This window comes from Chelonoidis abingdonii, chromosome 17 (assembly GCF_003597395.2).
Source record: "Chelonoidis abingdonii isolate Lonesome George chromosome 17, CheloAbing_2.0, whole genome shotgun sequence".
Taxonomy (NCBI): domain Eukaryota; kingdom Metazoa; phylum Chordata; order Testudines; family Testudinidae; genus Chelonoidis; species Chelonoidis abingdonii.
The window spans coordinates 20670320-20690290 of NC_133785.1; the positions used below are offsets into that span (position 1 = coordinate 20670320).

At 46.5% G+C, this 19971-nt stretch overlaps 1 protein-coding gene and 1 long non-coding RNA gene across 5 annotated transcripts in view; one reads left to right on the top strand and one right to left on the bottom strand.

Annotated features, from left to right (window-relative positions):
• Positions 1 to 19971, bottom strand: part of CHCHD4 (coiled-coil-helix-coiled-coil-helix domain containing 4) — a 352177-nt gene that overhangs the window by 103834 nt on the left and 228372 nt on the right. The gene's annotated exons all lie outside the window — the stretch shown is intronic.
• The window catches only part of LOC116827082 (uncharacterized), a 123937-nt gene that overhangs the window by 25660 nt on the left and 78306 nt on the right, over positions 1 to 19971 (top strand). The window contains exon 3 of one of the 4 annotated variants that reach the window (XR_012657148.1): positions 18314 to 18520. The exons of the other annotated variants lie outside the window; for them this stretch is intronic. This is a non-coding gene — a long non-coding RNA (uncharacterized LOC116827082). Of the gene's footprint in view, positions 1 to 18313; positions 18521 to 19971 lie in introns of those variants that run through there. 4 annotated transcript variants of the gene reach the window in all.

The window sequence follows — 19971 nt, forward strand, 5'->3', positions numbered from 1 at the left end:
GATCCCGAATGCAAAAGACATGGTGTCGGGGTGGTGGCGTGGGTAAATCATCGGTCACTCAATCCCTCCTTCCCTTCCAATAGAAACGACAGGACAAGCATTGACCAATCATCTGTAAGTGCGGCATTGGATCCGGGATCCCTGCACTTCTGGCAGGACCCGCACCACACCACACCACCACGAGCCCGTTTTGCCTTTTGGTCATTGTTACCCGAATGTGTATTGGAGGCTGCCTGAGCCAACATGACGCGGGTTACTGGCAGATGCTAACTCCCATTAATGCACGCAATGCGGGGCAATTTTCATAATGCCTTTAGCAAAGTATGTAAAGAACAGGTACTAATCTTCCACTATTGCCACTAACGGTTCTGTCACTAATGCCCATGGTCCTGAGTACAATTGGCGATGAAGATGACGTTAAGACCCAAGTCATAAATTACTGTCCTTAGGAAGATCATCTACTATGCTACTAAAGGGTGCGGACCACCAATTAATTAGCAGGTTACATCGTGACATTGAGGACTCTCAGCATGAGGTTGCTGGGGGGACAAATGGAAGGACAAATGGAAATGACTCCGCACGCGAGTCACATTACCTTCTTTATGTTTATGATATAAAAATAGAGTCAGTGCCGACTAGCATATGGTGAGGGTCACAAGTGACTAGAGAAACCAAATAAGATCAGCAGCTGCTCTCGCGAGGTACAAAAGAGAGCCCAGAAGGAGATCCCTACGCAGATAAACAGATAAACTGCAAGCCATTTCTAGAGAGGTATTTCTCCTTGCAACAACCGCGGCACCTCAGTTGCTCAACCTCGTTCTACCTCCAGACACCTTCTGGCACAGGACATAGCAGGGAACTAAGGCTATAACATGTTACAAAAACTGTATATTTACCCATTTTTAAAAATAGTCCTAAAAACTCCCATGACATTAAACTGGTAAGGCGGAATGGAGGGATATAAATAGGGATAGTTAAGGTCGCCAAGGCCTTCCACACAAATGTACCGGAAAATGGTAGAAAACGCCACGGACATATATCACCATCCCGCGAGCATTAGTCATCCTATCAGTGACCGACAAGTACTTAACACCGAGTTAATTAGGTACAGCAACGTGACCCCGCCTTGTCCGGCGTACCTTAATAAGCAGTCCTACAGAAAATATACATCTGAAAATGTCTATTAGACAAAAGTTCTCCATAAAAGCCCCCAGAACAAAGATCGTGAGAATTTATCTATATGAGGACGATCATAAGGTAGCGTGGGACCAGGAACAACTGACACTAGGCATTCTAGCACTGACAGTATGTCGTAAACTACGCTCAAGGTGAAATAAGGCCACTCCACTGAGTGACATTAGTACACGACCAATCCAGTGTGACTGTAGCGCAGTCCGGACAGGAGAGCTCCTCCCACCAAACATAGCAACAGCCGCTTGCAGAGGCTAGAGTAATTAAGTCCTAGAGAAAGCTCTCGCACATTGGCTAGAGTCACATTAGGAGAGTGTACAGTGCAGAGCTGGAACGGCCAAGCGCTAATATGCTCTGTAGTGGAGCCATATAGCCCTTTCTCATCAGACACGTGTTGTAGAAAAGAGGCATCCTATCACATTTGTCGCAATGCCCTGACTGACACTCCTATCGACCAAAGAAGGAGGTGAAGCGAGAGATGTAAAAAGGTCGTTGTCACTGTAGTCCCTATCCATCGGTGCCCGTGCGTTGCAAGCAAATGTCGTAATGCCAGCCCCACAGAGTCAAACTTGTCAACCTCACCAAAAAAGGGTGGAGCGGCTTAAAAGCGAGAGATGTATTTTTATGAGAATGTTATTATCAAATGTTTCTTTTAAAGTTTCTGATACATGAATGAAGTGAACTATCTCTCTCGAAAACCCAAGCCACTGAAAGTTCAGTGTGGGCCGCCAAAAACTGAGCACCTCAACAATCCTGAAATCACTTTTCAAAATATGGCCCTCTGAGACCTCATTATCAAAGGAGGCCATCAACATGAAGACCGGCAAACTACAGTAACGTCTGCACCCATGCAAATTCACAGGTCCACTCTGCTCTCAGTTAGCTAGGTACATGTTAGAGAAACAGCCACAGACTCAGGTGAAATCTAGGTTTTAACACCCGGTATAACCGAGGCAAATTTACTCCATAGACATCCGCACTTTGCATTGAAAGGCTTGCCTTGTGAAAGGTTAACAAATGCAACCAGCGGCCAGTCTAGCAATTTTGCCGCCCAAAAGCAGCAGCGCAGACACCCTGGGGGGAGCTCTGCCCCTCACCGTTCCCAGTGCTCGGTGACGCTCCGCACGCGGTGCCTGTGGGATCTCAACGGAGCCGTGGGAGCCATTAGCGACCCTCCGCAGTCACGCCTGCGGGAGGTCCGACCGGAGCTGCCGCCGCCCTTACACCGCAACCGCAAGAGTGCCCCCTGGCGCATGCCGCCTCAAGCACCGGGTTGGCACGGTGGCCTGGAGCCAGCTTTTTTGAAGTGAACTGAAACACTCTGGGCAGCTTTGCTCATGGGTAGCTAGGGGTAATATATTAATCCTTCAAGATTCCTTTCAGATACTAAAGCCACCTAATGACTTCGTGAGCCTTCCTGAGGCATTTCCAAAACCCTGGATCATTCCAGCTGTCCACCATCAAACCACCAGTGAATGCTGCATACTGACAAAAGCAGTCAATATCACTGGTCATCGTGTATACACAATGAACTTATTGTCAGTTTGCAAACACTCACAGAAAAAAATAACACAACTAAGAAAATAATGTATGACCTACAACTCATAGCATCCATAGTGACAACATACGGCTGCAATCTGTCTTTTTCATATCTGTGGAGTCCCGATGGATACAGCCTTGGCTGCCAGGTGGCGCATACCGAGGACGTGGGACATTCGGAGTATTGGACGAACAACACATGGACAATCACCAAGTCAATTCTCTTGACTTGTTCCAATTTGTTCCATTTTGTGATTTCTCTTTAAATAAAGCAGTGCTTAAGCCACAGTCTGTTTTCATTTATTTTTACGCATCCTATGCCAGGCATGGTCCATGGAATCTACATCCAAATTTGAATCAAAGTGGGATTGTTGTTGCCGCTGTCAAAAAGTCATTTGCTATTCTACAATGCCTTTGCTTTGAAGCAAAATAGCTCACGCAAACGTAGAAGAGCGCCTTCAGGGTCATTACGTGCTATTTAACTTATTTTTTACAACAAATGCATTAGAAAAGGGGGAACGGTGAGTGCTTTTATGAACTGAAGTCCTGATTAGCGCTCAGAAAAAGTATAGCAGAGCAGTTTAAGCTGCTCAGGCACCACCACATCAGCATGTCCGACCTGGGCATGCTCAATTGAGCAAATCCAGGTCCCTAATAGAAATGCATCCCTTCCACTTGGCTTCCTAACTAGTCTGATTCAGGAAAGCACTTAGTCATTTTATACTTTAAGTTCCAGAAAGTAAATGGACGTAAACACGTGCTCTGGTGTTTTGCTGAAAATTGGGATTGATGACTTTAATACCTTAGATGCTAGTGCGAAGCGAGCCTAATTCTCAAGGGCAACACAGTTAACTGTGAAATAACATACACATCCGTGCAATAAATTCAAAATACTCTTCCTAAGTCAACGAAGACCGATTTCAGAAATAGCTGAGCACAACTCGAATATACCCCATTTAACACTATCCATAGGCCCTGAAAATCAGGGACTGGGCCCAAGACTCCATATGTAACCGCAAAGAACACCGTCATATTCCACCCCTACACTTCGCATGCTCATATGTTGCATCGCAACTTGAAGTGCATAAACGAAGGGAGGCCTGTAGCAAACAATTCTGCTCATAGGCTTAGTGATAACTCACTATGCTGTAAGAACAGTAGCTATAGGCGCCAGTTTGGTAAAATTTTAGTGGACCCTAAAGGTCAGCGAATGTAAAGGCAGAGCCCTTACTTTGATTTCTGGGGTGAAGCCCCCCCATGTAGAGAAAAATAGGAAAATAATCTATTAAGCTGGATAAAACATGTAAAAATTAACATTTGCAGCAAATCCAATATCTAGATAAAGCTCCTACATATTAAGAAATCATCCTGTGTACTTACAATTTCATTTGGTCTACATCAGAAATATACGTTCTTGAACACATACTGAGGTGGAGTACAAGCTGGTAGATAGAGCAGGTATATAATATAATAATATGATTAACTACAAGATATACGCGAAGACAACTTTCATTTGCATCTTAGGATGATAAATGCATACGCTTCCAAAACTATAAAGGATAGTTTAAAAACAAACATTTTAGAACTATCTGCTTGCTCATATCGCTTTTACCGTCACATATAAACGGCATGGCGACGCGGACTTTCGCACCAAATAAATGAAGCCACATGCAAGTAGAAGATAAGATTACAAATGGTTGAATCAACCATTGTATACGAGTAAAAATTCAATGTTACACAAAGAATAGCGGGAATTACTGATTATGCATTAGATGGCTTACGTAAAGTTAGTCAAAAGCAAAAACATTTTGGCAGCGCTATGTCCTCAAAGAATTCGTTAAGGAGATCTCAAATGTCCTTAATTCAGCAGTAATTGTTCTTGTGAACATGCGAAAACGCCAAAATATGTAAACATACTGTTCATGATGACGACAAGTATTTAGTTTCTATGTGAGGCCTGCTGGAATGATTGCTCAGCAGTAGCATGTGGTAGGCGGAATGCACAGAAAACTCACAAAAATCACACGCTTCAGAAAAGATATACAATCAACGCCCATGTTTTTCTTTTTGCGAAAATCTCTGGTTTTTCGCTAACAGGCAATTCGGATGAAAGAAAGCAACTCACTCACAGACATTGTAAATGAATGGAGCTAGAACAACCTATTAATAATCAATTCTACTTAGCGTCTCGACTCATGCGGATTAGCCTCAGCTGGATATGTGTCAGCGGCCACAAAGTTCACGGAAAGGGTGAGCAAATTGGAGAAAATTCCCAGAGAAGAAGCAAACAACAGGGCTCCCCGGGGGGAGGGGCAAGTAGTACAATACTCCAGCCCTCCATTCACAATCATACGGCCCTGGCCCGCCATTCCCGGGTATGGATCTCAAGAGGCCTCCCCCCACCATCCGCCTCCCACATCCCCAATCATGTGCCACGTCCAGGAGCGGCTCTGGAACAGAGAAGCAGCGGGCTGAGCTCTTTCCATGTAAAGGGGGTGGGCTGTGTACTGCAGCTGATTCCAGAGAGCCAGGTCCCGCGGACCATGCCCACTGCACGCTGTCCAGGGCCGCTCCTAGACGGTGCGCTGAGGCTGCCGGAGAGGGGCTAGGGTAAGCGCATGGTAAGTGCTGGGGGCCAGGATACAGGAGCAGGATCCCGGGGACAGGCAGGGACAGGGAGGGGCAGAGGTTCTGGGGGGAGGGATGTGTCAGAATGGAGAATGGGGTGGATCGTGGCATCCAGGTCTTGCAGGACTGGGTGGGAGTGAGATGGGGTGGATAGGATCGGGCAGTCAGGGACCAGGGAGCAGGGGTTCAGGAGGGGTGGCTGGGGTGGCGGTTGAAAGGCTCGGGGGGGATCAAGAGACCAAGGAGCCAGGATGGGTCGTGGATCTGGAGGGGCAGTCGGGGCAGGAAGTGGTGAGGGCAGATAGGGACAGACAGGCTTTGGGAGGCCAGCTCCACCCTTTAATCTCATTCAGCATTGAGGCTGCAGACAGCGTTTAATCAAAAGAGCCAGCGTATCTTTTCCCTTAGGTACCCAACCCTTCACTCCCAAAATGCCAAATTATAGTCCTACAGTTAAGGCAGTCCATAGGAAGATCATGTAACAGGGAGGTAGCTTCATTTTAAATTACCACTAGGGAGTGATCACAGAGAAGAGCAATACCACAGCACCTACCTCCTTCTCAACGCTGTCAAGGGAGACTGCCCCCCCCCGCTAGCAGCCCCCCAGGCTCCAGAGGTTAAAAATGGTCCAAACTTGTATTGGACTCCTGCACATAGCAACTCTGAGCAAGATCCCCCCGTATATATTGAAAACACTTTATATATAGCAATATTCATAAATGCTTAGCCAGCGGTGAGAGGAGGCTGACACTCGACCCCAGAAATTCGAGACCCCCGAGGTCAGACCCTATTTGAGACCCCCGGTTAATAATGTAGCAAATCCTGTGTCCATTCACATGCATGCATTTTAGGCATTCAAGTTTCAACAACTATAGGCTCATCAGATCTGGAACAAGCCAAATTCCCAGTCATGAGTATACAATAAGCGTACTAAAGACAACCCACAGAAACCATCTCCAGTGGAGGACCAGACAGCCAAGCTCTAGAAACAATAAATTCAGAGATTAAATCCATTAAATGCTATTACCAGATAGGTAAGGAAGGTTCCCTACCTCGTTGTCAAGAGGTGGAGAATGGATGGCAAGGAGAGAGACACTGACAATTACCTGTTAGGTCACCTCTCTAGGGATTTGGCATGGCCACGTCAGAACAGGATACGGGGCTGGAGAACCTTTGGTCGACCCAGGGAGCCTCTTAATATCTATAGCTAAATGACCCAAATTTTTATGAATAGAATATGAGTCAGGAAGCCAGACCCAAGCTGATCAGAGCTCCATGCTCGGCAAACAGGAAATGAAATTCAAAATGAAATCGCGGGACTTTTCCTGTCTACCTGGCCAGTGCATCCGAGTTCAGATTGCTTTCCAGAGCGGTCACAATGGTGAACTGTGAGATACTGCCCGGAGGCCAATACCGTCGATTTGCGGCCACACTAACCCTAATCCGACATGGCAATACTGATTCCAGTGCTACTCCTCTCGTCGAGGAGGAGTACAGAAATCGGTTTAAAGAGCCCTTTATATTGATATAAAGGGCCTCGTTGTGTGGACGGGTGCAGGGTTAAATCAGTTTAACTCTGCTAAATTCGGTTTAAACGCGTAGTGTAGACCAGGCCTGAGACACCTTTCCAGTTCCCCTAAGGGCTGCTTTAATTCTAGTGGGTGATTGCAGTGATCTCCTAGAGACTAGTCTGCTGGCTGAGGAACAGGCAGTGTGCAATGCATTCTGTCCTGCCTGCCACTCCTACCTTCCCAACCCTCTGCTTGTGTGGAAGAGGTGGGGAATGCATGGCTTTCTCCAGGAAGTTCTCAGCTGTTGCTTTAGAGCAGTTATTTGGGTGCTTTACTCTTTACAGCACAAAGCAATCAGAGCTGGGTTAAGGATTAAGTGCACAATTAGGGGAATTTTCCCTGGATATGATTAGAGATGACCGAAATGGAACTTTGGGTCCAGCCCCGTACTCCAAACTTTGTGGAGATTCATATCCAGACTTCATGAATCAAGGATATTGCTCCAAACCATAATGCTGGATTCAAACATATCCAATGTCTGGGAAAGTTTGGCCTCAGAGCTAATCATCCTGGCTAACTACTAACTCTGAAATGGGCCCAAACAAACTAGGGTAGCTGAGATTTGGATTCAGATCTGGACTTCAGAACCCACAATTCAGTTATTCAATTATATGATCTTGAAATAAACTCTAGAACTATTTATTTTAATAATTCATAAGCAATGTCTTCTGTAATGTGACCTATATGAGGCTATTGAAGTCTGTAGATGCATCTAGTACTTGTTTCATTAGTACAAAGATGGCAATTAGCAATGGCACTATAGTTTAAAGCAGTGGCTTTTCAACTTGTGGTCTGTGGACCCGTCGGAGTCCTCAGACTGTCTAATATTTCCAAAGGGTTCTGCATCTCCATTTGAAACTTTTTAGGGGTCTGCAAATGAAAAAAGGTTGAAAACCACTGATTTCAAGCGTTGTTGGCTTATTTACAACCATAGTTCAATTAAAGTATCATCCCTGCCCCCAAACTGACAGCACATCACTCTTAGCTCCTGCAAGACTGAAGCTTGCTAAGAGATCTGTTCACAGAGATCCATTCATCTGCCCTAATCAACACTGTCTCCCTCCATTGCAGAGGTGGGCCTGAGCTGCAAAACCTGCTTCTCAGCTGTCCTACATTTCAGGAGATGACACTCATTTTAGACACAAAGTTACTATCTTCCAGGCAAATCTGATGTGCTCTCATATTTATTGCTGAGTATTTATGTAAAAAACAAGACTCACTGTGCTGATGTTGTAGAAAGAACTCTTTACTGAAGAGGAAGAAGTCCCTCAGCGTTTTATGATTCCTGCATGAATAATTCTTTTTTTGTCCCTCATTTTGGGACTTTGTCTTATACTGTTCCACATTGCAGCATGCCACTCCACCTACTATGGCCGGAATGTTCAGAGCCAGGTCCAGATTTCAGGCATGTTCAGATCCCAGGTCATACTTGGGTCTATCTCTGCTTTCCAGTAGCTATTGATATTAAATCTGGGGATGGCAATGTCAGCTAGTTTGTGTCTTGCTATAAAGAATAGCAGCAACAGGAAATGATATCAAGAGGCCTGTAGTCATGTCAACTGATTGCATTTTTTCTAGGGATAAAAACAAATTCCCATTTCTCTACTTTATATTTCATCTGATTGATTTAAGACCTGGAAGTATTCTCTTTTCTGGCTTCACAGGATCAATGTGGAAATAGATTGGCATTGGAAGCTGATGTACACTGGTGATGGGAGTCCAGATTCTGATCTCAGTTGTGTCTGAAGTTGGATTGAAGCAGACATGTTAGCTGTCCGCATGCCCAAATTTATTAAAGTCCTAATTCAGTGGGATTTTTTATTGTTTAAAAAAGTCATCTGCATATCATCACACGTAATCCTTTTGAGAGAATGAACATCCTGAGGCCTAATATCTAACAAATGTCCCCTCTATGCTGCAGAACCCTCCCCCACCCTTGTATGGGGCAACAAACAGCTGGGGGGAATCATATCAACAAGGTTCCACCAGAACCATTCTGGCAAGGAACCTAGGGACAACCAGTGGGCCTAAGAGGTACCATAGAACACAGCCCTCATTATGGATAGCCTTGGTCTTGGCCTTGGCCGGATTCCCCAAGATCTTGGAGACTGAACATGTTCTGGGGGCTGAGGCCCTTGCTTCTTACCTTGGGGGAGAGGGAGCAAACCTGCTGTCCCAAAGAAAGACATTGGAAGAAACTGTATGTGGGGAACTGCAAACAGTCCTTTCCATGAGATCTGAGCCATTGGGCCTCATTCTCATTTTCACCAAGACCCAATCTACACACAGAAACTGCACTGATTTGATGAACTCATTTTTCTAAGTTAATTTATATTGATGCAACACCCTTTGTGGACTTGTTTAAATCGGTTCCAGAGTGCCCTGCATTGACTTAGAGAATTAAACTAACAAACATGTCACAGCTAATGATGACTAAGCAAAGGCTTATTGAATGAATAACTTCCTGACATAAGGCTTTGTTACTCTGTACCACGGCCAGGGATATAATCCAGATCTACCAGCTGCCATGCCTTCACTATAAATCCACTCATTTGCTGAAGCCAATGGAGTTACTCCAGATTTACAGTGCAGTGACTGAGAGCAGAATTTGGCACCTTCCCTTTAGAATTTCCTGATTCATTGGTGTTTGATTTCCCAACCTTCATAGAGCATTAATATTAATGTTTTACTTAAATTCTATTAAATGATTTAATTAAATTAATAATCTTTTAATTCAATCTTGATTTAATACCTAGTTAGTCCATTATTTTGCAAGTTGGAAAACAGTATATACAACCTTCTATTATTCCTGAAAAGAGCAAGAGAAGTGTGTGATCGATTATATTCGTTAGCCAATGAGGAGAGAACAAGACGAAATCAGCTTAAGTTGTAGCAAGGTAATATGGGTTAAATGTTAAACCTTTCTGTTAAAACAATTAGACTATGAAGCAAGCTGCCAAGGGAGATTGTGGAATCGGCTTAATTGGAGATCAAAGATAGACTAGACACCTATATAGTAGAGAGGATTGTGGGATAAAGAAATCACTCCTGCAGTGCTTGAAGCAGTGGTATATACTAGATGATCCACTTTGTTTTTATTATTTATTTGTATTACTGTGGCATCTAGAACTCCTTGGCAAGACAAGATGCTATATAAACACAGAACAAAAACCAGACATTGTTTTCAACCCAAATTATTCTATATCCATTCCTATTTAAAATACAATATCTTTGGGTTCCATAAAAAGGGAACTGATGCCAACTTTCCCTCTTCCCCTTCCTCAAAATGCTCAAATATGATAGGTTTTCAGGATACTGAATGGTTTATGTTTTGGTGCTAATGCACCACTATACAATCTCCAGCAGTGTTTCTAAACCTTTTTGATACCAGCTTGTTGCTGCCCTAAACCATGTCAAGAAAATCTCAGGAACTGGTTCTGGTCCATAGACTGGTCATTGAAAAACACTGGTTTACAGCACACACACAAAACCTGCAGTCCTTCGTGCTTTTCAAACTTGGATTCCTTCTAATTTTCCAACTATGCAGCAAAGAATTTGGCTGGATGATCCAAGACTAATCAGAATTGTCTCTTCAGATTAGGCTTCTGGTATTTACTGAATACCCCGACACTGGCCATCGCATAGAAGTCAGGACCAATCTTTTTTTTTTTTTTTTAAATGTATCTTTTTTCAAAGCTAGCATTATGTCAGAGCTTTAGACTAACCAATGAGTGAAAATGTGTCCACAGCTATGGAAAAAAACACAAAAAAAAAACCACAGGCAATTTTCAGTGCAAAAGAAACAAAATTCAGCATCTGTCAGACACTGCTACCTCTCATGAGGCTATGTTAATGGAGAACATGCAAAACCACCATCTCAGCTGGGGTTTATTTGCAGGAGAAAGTCTTCAGTTTTTTTTTTTTGGCAAGATAATGTAACAAGCTAGGCCCAAAAGCATACAATGCTTGAACATCATGCTGAGCTTCCACAAAGTAAAATCAATGTCACCTTCTTACAGCCGTACACATCTTCTCTAACTCCCTTCATGACAGCTGATTAGCACCAACATCCCATCTACAGTTTACAAAACCATTTTATAAACCTGACAGGGGTCACAGTCCCAGTGTGGCACCTTTCCTGCTCCAGCTCATGAGGTGTCTGATCTTTGCTGTCCCAAGGGTCTCCTGACTGGTTCCAGACCCCGCATGCTGGCAAGTTACAAATTCTCCAACTTTGTCTATGCAGGGTCTCATGGAAAATGACATTTTTGGGGGATCATCTAGTGATTGTTTCAGCATTGATGGGTCTTTTAGAGAATAAACAAGGTTACATCCAAGGCAATGGTTCCCTGTCTTGTTTTTATCAGATCTCCTTTGTGAGGGATTGGCAAAGGCCAGCCCCCATAGTTGCTTTATGCCATGCTTGGCAGTTGTTACCATTTCTGTTCTGAGTCTCTCTCCAATCCTTGTGTATCTGCTCTTTGATTCCCTTCTTGCCCCATTTTTTCTTTTCCTATGTATTTTTATCTACTTTTTTATTCTTCTTTGACTTTATCCTTGTTCTTTGATGACCCTCTCCCTGTTCCTTTACTCACCACAAAGCTATGTGCTGCTTGGCTTGGGGAAGGTCATCCAATGGCTGCTGCATGGGGCCAGATTGAGTGAACTCTCCTCGCAGATGTGAGTACAGTGGGAGCAGAGAGGCTTGATCCCCCATGCTATGCCCTGATCATGCAGCTCTGTATCTTCAAAAAGCTCCTGCTGCCCACTGCAGTGCTCATGGGAGCAGGGAGGGTGGTAGGTAGCTTTCAAGGAACCCAGTACAGCTTAACTCACAGGAGTATGTTCTCTCTGGGGTCTAGGAAGGATCTAGGGTCATGCAGCTTTCTCTCTACTCCATTTATGCCCCATGTGACATCACCTCCTCCAGTAAGGTGACCAAATAGCAAGTGTGAAAAATTGGGACACTTTTTTTTTTCCGGGGGTGGATTAGGGGGAGGGGGGAGTGAGATAGTTGCCTATAAAAGACAAAGCTTCTAATATTGAGACGGTCCCAATAATATCAGAATGTCTGGTCACCTTATTCACCAGTTTTCTAAACACAGACAAAGTCCTTCTTTGTGGGACAACAAAAGGGATGAGGGACAATGAAGGGAATTGCCTGGGAGCTCCAAGTTCAGAGTCGGGGACTGAGAGGCTCTGTTGTTGCTTCTGCATGTGATGTTGTCCAGTTATTAGAGCCAAGGACTGGCCATCAGGAGTGCTGGGTTCTGTTCTCTGCTCTGCCAGTGACTCATGAGCCTTTAGCTTGAATCATTTCACCTCTACGTGCCTTCATTTCCCCCTCTCTAAAAATGAAGATAATAATGAGTTCCACAATTGTGAAGCATTTTGGTGGCATTGGATGAAAGGTGCAATATTAGCATAAAGTATTCTGATCGTTAGTATCCACTCAGTGAACACATTCAGGAGAGGCCTAAAAATGTTTATTTAAACCAGCAACACTTTGCCTGATTATTTAATCAGCCACGAATAAACCCACTTGAAGCTAGAACAAAAATACTTGGGCCTGGTGCCCAAGTCATTAAAAGGTCACAGCAAAGGCAGATGGAGCCTCTGTCTCCAGAGGGGTCAAATTGAGTCTGATTAATCCCTCTGACAGCCAGGTGGCAGACCTACATAAGAAACCTAGATGCTGGCACATCACAGCTTCTGGAAACCCTAAGAGACAGGTGCAATTGTCATAGGGGGTAGGGAAGGATCTGTAAGCTAGTTCAGAAATGGCTCAAACACTGGAGCTTAAATTGATGATACAGGGGGTTGCATTCAGCTGAGTGTGTAGGTTCAAAGTACGTTCCCCAGCTCTTTCATAATATGAACAATCTAGTAAGAGAGAGACCTTCCCATAGATATCTGCACTCAAACACACCAGCTCCCCACTGGTTGGGTTTATTCTGTGATTCCCGTCCCCCTCGCCCAGGGCCGGTGCAACCATTTAGGCCAACTAGGCGGTTGCCTAGGGCGCCAAGATTTGGGGGCGCCAAAAAGTGGCGCCCCCCAAAATTTTTTTAAATGGTTGCAGCCGCTGCTGCTGGAGGGGCTGAGCTGCCGGCCAGCAGCTGCCTGCAGCCGGCAGCCCAAGGTGTCCCCCGGGTCAGTGCGCCGCCGCCGCAGCCCGGCAGCCCAGGGCGCCCCCGCGTCAGGGAGCCGCCGCCCAGGGCAGCCCCCGGGGTCAGGGCGCCGCCAAGCAGCCCAGGGCCCCCCCTCCGGGGTCAGGGAGCCGCTGCCGCCTGCAGCCCAGGGCGCCCCCCCCCGGGGTCAGGGAGCCGCCGCTGCGACCGGCAGCAGCCAGGGCCGCGCCCCCCCCCGGGGTCAGGGAGCGCCGCCACATCCGGCAGCCCAGGGCGCCCCCCCCCCCGGGGTCAGGGAGCCGCCGCCGCGATCCCGGGCAGCCCAGGGCGCCCCCCACCCCCCGGGGTCAGGGAGGCCGCCGCCCCGGCAGCCCAGGGCGCCCCCCGCCCCCGGGGTCAGGGAGCCGCCGCCGCATCCTGGCAGCCCAGGGCGTCCCACCCGCCCCCGGGGTCAGGGAGCCCCCGCCCCCGGGTCAGGGGTCAGGGAGCCGCCGCTGGTGAACCGGCAGCCCAGGGCACCCCCTGCCCCCGGGGTCAGGGAGGACCGCCGCCACAATCCGGCAGCCCAGGGAGTCCCACCGCCCCCGGGTCAGGGGAGCCGCCGCCGCCACCCGGCAGCCCCAGGGCCCCCCCCGTCCCCGGGGTCAGGGAGCCGCCACCGCGCCGGCAGCAGCAGCTGCCTGCCGCCGGCAGCCCAAGGTGTCCCCCGGGTCGGGGCTCTGCCGGTCAGAGCGCCCCTGAGGTCAGTGCGCCACCACCGCCGCAGCCCAGGGCACCGCCTCCCCCGGGGTCAGGGAGCCGCTGCCGCTACCCGGCAGCCCAGGGCACCCCCCCGTGCCCCCTGGGGTCAGGGAGCCACGGCTCCGGTGGACCTGCTGCAGGCATGCCTGCGGCAGCTCCGCAAGACCCGTGCGCGGGGCGGCGAAATGTCCCGGCGCCTAGGGCGCCAGAAACCCTAGCGCCGGTCCTGCCCTCGCCCCCAACCCCGGCCAGGTTCTGAGGATGACTGACGGTTTGAGAACCACTGGGCTAAATTATGCCATGTAAGAGACAGAGCCGGGCTGGTCAGGAGTTGGAGTTTGCTGTCTGAGCAGCAGTACCTATGTAAACCCTTCTAAGTGCTGGGGAAAGTGAGGTAATTCTTGCCGCACTTAGGGTGCTGGGGTCTAGCTATGCCCAGCCACATACAGACACTCTCACTCTGGTTTGGTCGGCTCTAGCTGTCCTTCCACTCTCCTCATGCACTGCATTATGTGTACACTGATGGGGAAGGGTGCCTGTGTGTCCTGTCATCCATCCCCCTCCCCCACACTCTAGCCCATCAGCACAGAGCAGGCAATATTTACTCTTATAGCGCCAAAGCTGGTTCTCTGTGTGAAGCAGCTCCATTAGATTTCTTTCTTGGATGGATTCTCCGGCCTGCCTTACATGCACAGAAGGTGTGTCATAGGCTCAGCAAATTCAGGGCAGCAATTTAATTGCACAAGCTCTGAGAATTATACTCATTCGTGATGACGTCTCAGGCAGTGAGCAACAGTCCAGAATGTTTGAAGGTTTGAAGGCCAAACGTGAGGGAAGGGTGGAGAGATGCTGCTGCTGCCCCATAGATCCATGCCAGGTTCAGCCTGAACTCCCTGTCCTGAGCTAGTAACCACCTGTTTCCTGGCTTTCTTTGAAGGGAAAGGTCTGCCTTTCCAATCCTTGTGTACCAGTCCAGCTGCTCCCAGCAGGAGCTTATTACAGAGGGATACACTGTCAAAAGGTTCCCTCAGGCAAATTAAATTGTCTGTTTGGAAAAAAAAGAAAAAGAAATGAGAACTTGCAAGCACAGAAGAACTGCAGTCAGGAATCACCAGGGTGCAATTAGCATTTGGAATGAGTACTATGTTCCATCCTCTCCTGTGACTGCAAGAGACTTACAGTACTTTCCCAGTGGGAGCCCAGCCTGCAGCCCTGACTCATAGAAAAGCGGCCCCAGTAAAGTCAGTGGGGCCACTTGGGTGAATTAAGCCTGTAGGATCAGGCCCTAAATGCATATAGAGAAAAGACAGCTACTGTAAGCTTCACCAAACAGGCTGAATGAACTGTGAGCCCTGGGAATTTTGCATTATTCAGTGAAGGGGCTAGTGAATTGTATGTATGTGTGTGTGCACACATATGAGTGTTATATGAATATATGTGCATGTAGGGGATGCAGATTATGGATCCAGTTATGCACACCACAAATCCCCTTTGAAGTGAATGGGAGTGTCATGGTTCACAAGGAATGTAGGATCTGGTCCTCGCTGAGATCCATGAGGGATTCGCAGGAGACTGGCATTTTCATGGAGATGTGCAGAGTCTGCAGGAATTGTGTAATCTGGAAAGTCTCATGGAAAACGACACTCTGAAAGTGATGCAACTTTTGAGCCTAAATTCTTTAGCACAGATTTCAGAATACTGGGCATATATATACCTTTAGCAGGGCCGGCTCCAGGCACCAGTGCAGCAAGCTTGGGGTGGCCAACAGAAAGGGGCGGCACGTCTGGCTCTTTGGCGGCAATTTGCTTGGGGCGGCAAAAAAGCTGGAGCCGGTCCTGACCCTTAGAAACATGGGTTTAACTCAGTAGCCCAGTTCTACCCTCAGTTACAAAGGTACAGCTTTCATTGGTTTCAATAAGGATTACAACAAGGTACCCGAGGACAAAATTAGGTCCCTTGTGTTAGACATTTGTCACCATTAATACCAGAATGCTCCTGCAGGACAATTATTATTAGTCTGCACTCTGTGTTTACAGCTTTTGATCTAAATTCACAATCTCACAGGGAGATCTGTATTCCTGTGGGATCCTGTACCTTCAGGCAGGACACCAATGACTGGTTGTGTAAGTGTGCTTCTGTGGGAGTGTACCTGTGTGGATGTGTGCCTATATAGGTCTGGGAGAAAGGCTGTCATCCCCTTTGATTAGCGGAATGCAGATGGGGTAGGGATGAAAGGAAATGGAGTTGAATATTAACCCACTTGTTGCTGGTCTGGCCTCCAGAGGTGGGTTTGCTCTGTGCACTGAACACCAGTATTCGACGATTAATCGCATGATGTCCCCCCTACTCTGGCTGAGAAATAGCACATACCAAGCAGTACAGAAGGAAAAGTTGCAAGTGAGCTTGTTTTGCTATGCACGAATCCTCTCCTCCATTCCCCTTGCAATGAACTCCAACTATATTGAGTGTTTTCTGTGTTATTTACTGTATGTGCTGGGAGACTGGAAGCAAAACAAACCGTTTATGTCAAAGGCTAAGGAGGGTAGGAGCATTTTCTATTCCAGCAAAGAATCCTGTGACTTAATCAAGCCCAGAACAGGACCTTGAAACACTGTGCAGCAAAGTATTCACATTAGGCACAGACTTTTCAGGCATGTGAGAAAAGGAAAGTATCTTCCCTTTCTCCTCCTCCTGCCCCCCAGATTGAGTGAGTTATGGATAATTAATGGGTAATCAATATTAACAACAAGGAGTAAGGAATGCAAGTCAAAATAGGGACAGAACAGATTAAAGAATATTTAGATAAATTAGATGTATTCAAGTCAGCAGGGTCTGATGAAATTCATCATACGGTACTTAAGGAACTAGCTGAAGCAATCTTGTAACCATTAGCAATTATCTTCAGGAACTTGTGGAGGCTGAGTGAGGTCCCAGATGACTGAAGAAGGGCAAACATAATATCTATCTTTAAAATTGGGAACAAAGAGGGCTTGGGGAGTTATAGACCAGTCAGCTTATCTTTGATACCTGGAAAGATGCTGGAACAAATTAACCAATCAATTTGTAAGCAGGGAGGATAACAGGATTATAAGGAATAGGCAACATGGATTTGTCAAGAATAAATCATGCCAAACCAGCCTAATTTCCTTCTTTGACAAGGTTACTGGCCCAGTGGATAAGGGACAAGCTGCATATGTGCTATATCCTGATTTTTAAGGCTTTTAACAGAGTCCCATTGGTCTGTCATAAGCAAACTAGGAAAATGTGGTCTAGATAGAATTATTATGAGGTGCACACACAACTGGTTGAAAGAGAGTAGTTATCAATGGTTCACTGTTGAACTGAGAAGGAGTATCCAGTGAGGTCCCACAGAGGTCAGTCCTGAGTCTGGGACTATTCGACATTTTCATTTATGACTTGGATAATGGAGTGGAGAGAATGCTTATAAAATTTTCAGATGACACTGTTACATTCTGGGATGCTATCCAAACCAGTCAGGTGTTTTGTTACTGCCTGCCCTGCAACCTTGGGTGTTTTGCAATGCTTTGCTTTGGTAGCTCCCGACCAGCCTAACAGCATGCAGGTCACACCCTGAGAGTCTGTGTGCTAGCAGGGATCCCTGATTCAGCCGCTCTGACCCCAGGAGCCCCACTTCTACCAGCCTTGGTTACAACCAGCAAGGTCACCCCAACGCACCCCAGTCCCAAATGTTCCCAAAACCATGTGCTCTGCAATCTCCAGCTCTCTCCTGGACAATTCAGAGAAACAGTATGGTTTGTTTGTTCCTATAAAGCAGTGTTTCCCAAACTTGGGATGCCACTTGTGTAGGGAAAGCCGCTGTCAGGCTGGGCCAGTTTGTTTACCTGTCACGTCCGCAGGTCCGGCTGATCGTGGCTCCCAGTGGCCGCGGTTCACTGCTCCAGGCCAATGGGAGCTGCTGTACGTGGCGGCCAGTATGTCCCTCGGCCCACGCTGTTTCCAGCAACTCCCATTGGCCTGGAGCAGCGAACCGTGGCCAGTGGGAGCTGCGATCAGCCAGAGCTGTGGATGCAGCAGGTAGACAAACCGGCCCGGTTCAGCCCACCAGGGGCTTTCCCTGCACAACCGGAGTCCCAAGTTTGGGAAACACTGCTCTAAAGAGACAAAACACATCACAGCTTGATAACTTCACTGGGGTAAATACACCCTTCCCTTTAAACACAGCACTGAATTGGTTTAAGGTAAAAATGAAAGAAATTTATTAACAAAATATACATAGGGTTAAGTGAGTTCAAGTGTAAGGAGTAGATATAGAAAGAATTACAAGTAACATAAAACCAAATATGCATCTAAAAGTCTAAAACTTAATCTAGCAAGTTACAGGCTCTGTTCAAGATGGCTTCTCTCCTCAGTCATTCTTCTTCTCAGCCATTGCTATCTTTCCCTCAGCCAGGACCTTCCACAAAAGTACAAGATGCTGGCTTCCCTTGTCTTCTTTGCCTAAGGAGGTTTCTCTCCTATATTCTGTTCCAGAGACTTCAAACTGCCCCCCACCTTGGCTGAAGGAGCCATCTTTCTCAGCTTTCAGGATCTCTGTTCCATGGTGTCTGTCTGTCTGATGGATGTCAAAGATGGCTTCCATCCTTGCTTATATGTTCCAAAGTTCAGTGAACTTGTTTCAAAAAGCAGGATCAACTCATGTTGTTCTTCCCTTCCTGTGGGCTTCCCCATCCTCCTGTATGATTTCTATATAAATAAGGCTTCAGTTGTTTCTGATGTCAACATGATTAATTTACACAGAAGATAGGTAGATAGCTATGACCTTACCTTCTGTCTGGGTAGACTGTACAGCCGAATATAAATAAGATTCCATAAATCCTTATGCAATATATATACTTTTGATAATGATTTTAATCACCAGTCCATCATTAGCTTTCAGAAAAGACCTCATTCTATGCACTTTTATAATACAGTAATATTGTATACAATCAGTTGATTCAATTGCTCATCACTTGATATACAGGTCTCCTGTCTTTATAGACTAGTAAACCTTTGACATGAATTCTTCTGAGGGTTACCCCTCAAAGTAAAGTTTATTCAAGCAGGGAGGAAACATGAGTCTGGTGGTGAAGGAGGCTCCATACTTTCCCCACCACCACCACTTGTGTTTGCTAAAATGCAAATTGTTCTATTCCCTGCCATCCACACCCCTGCTGTCTTGATGATCCTGTTTACTACTTACCTGTAAATTTGGACCTTCATTGTCTTTGCTTGACTATCAGGCTGCTTAGAGAATCAAACACACATTCTTTTGTCTGTGGGCTGGTCTACACTAGGAAATTAGATCGGTATAACTGTGTTACTCAGGGATGTGAAAAATTCGCACCTCTGAATGATGCAGTTAAATTAACCTAATCCTGGTGTAGACAGCGCTAGGTTGATGGGAGAATTATCCCATTGACCTAGCTACTGTCTCTTGGGGAGGTGGATTACTACGCAGCCCTGGGTTTTTCTGCTGTGTAGACATACCCTCAGACAAAGCTGCCACTAAAGTCAAGGGGAATTTGACTGCCCAAAGATCATGTGATTTGGCTTATTGACCTCAGTAATAGCTTTCCCCAAGAAAGGATTTGGCCCGCAGAAAACAAAGGTCTAGAGGTTAAATACAAAATTATAAAGCAGGATCCAGAAATAGCATCATGTGTCATGGTCCCCTCTGCCCCACCTGCTGATCGTGCAGCTGCCCACACATCAGATGGACCCTGGGAGTTGAGAGAGCAGCTGCTTTTGATGCGTGCATTGTGTGCTTTTAAGAGGTTTAGGTTCTCTGGGCTGGCATAACAGTATGGACTGATTGGAGCATTTCTGCCTTCCATTGTCCATGTTCTGCCAGAAAAAGAATTTGTGAGAATGTGTTACACTAGCACTAGGAGTTTTCATACGGTCCAAGACAAGCAGATAGCAACTCCAGGAACTGCTGGAAATGCATGTCATAGAGCATCAAAATACTGAGCATGGGATGGGAAGCTGAGTTCAGAGTCATTGTGTGTGTGTGTCTATGGCATGGGTGATGGAACTGGGACCTGGGCTTCAGATGTATATCAGATGGATTAGTCATGAAGCCTGAAGAGTTTTTTGCTGCCAGCCCTCATCTCCCCACCCCTGGAAGAGTTTTCAGGTTCTTTGGTCAT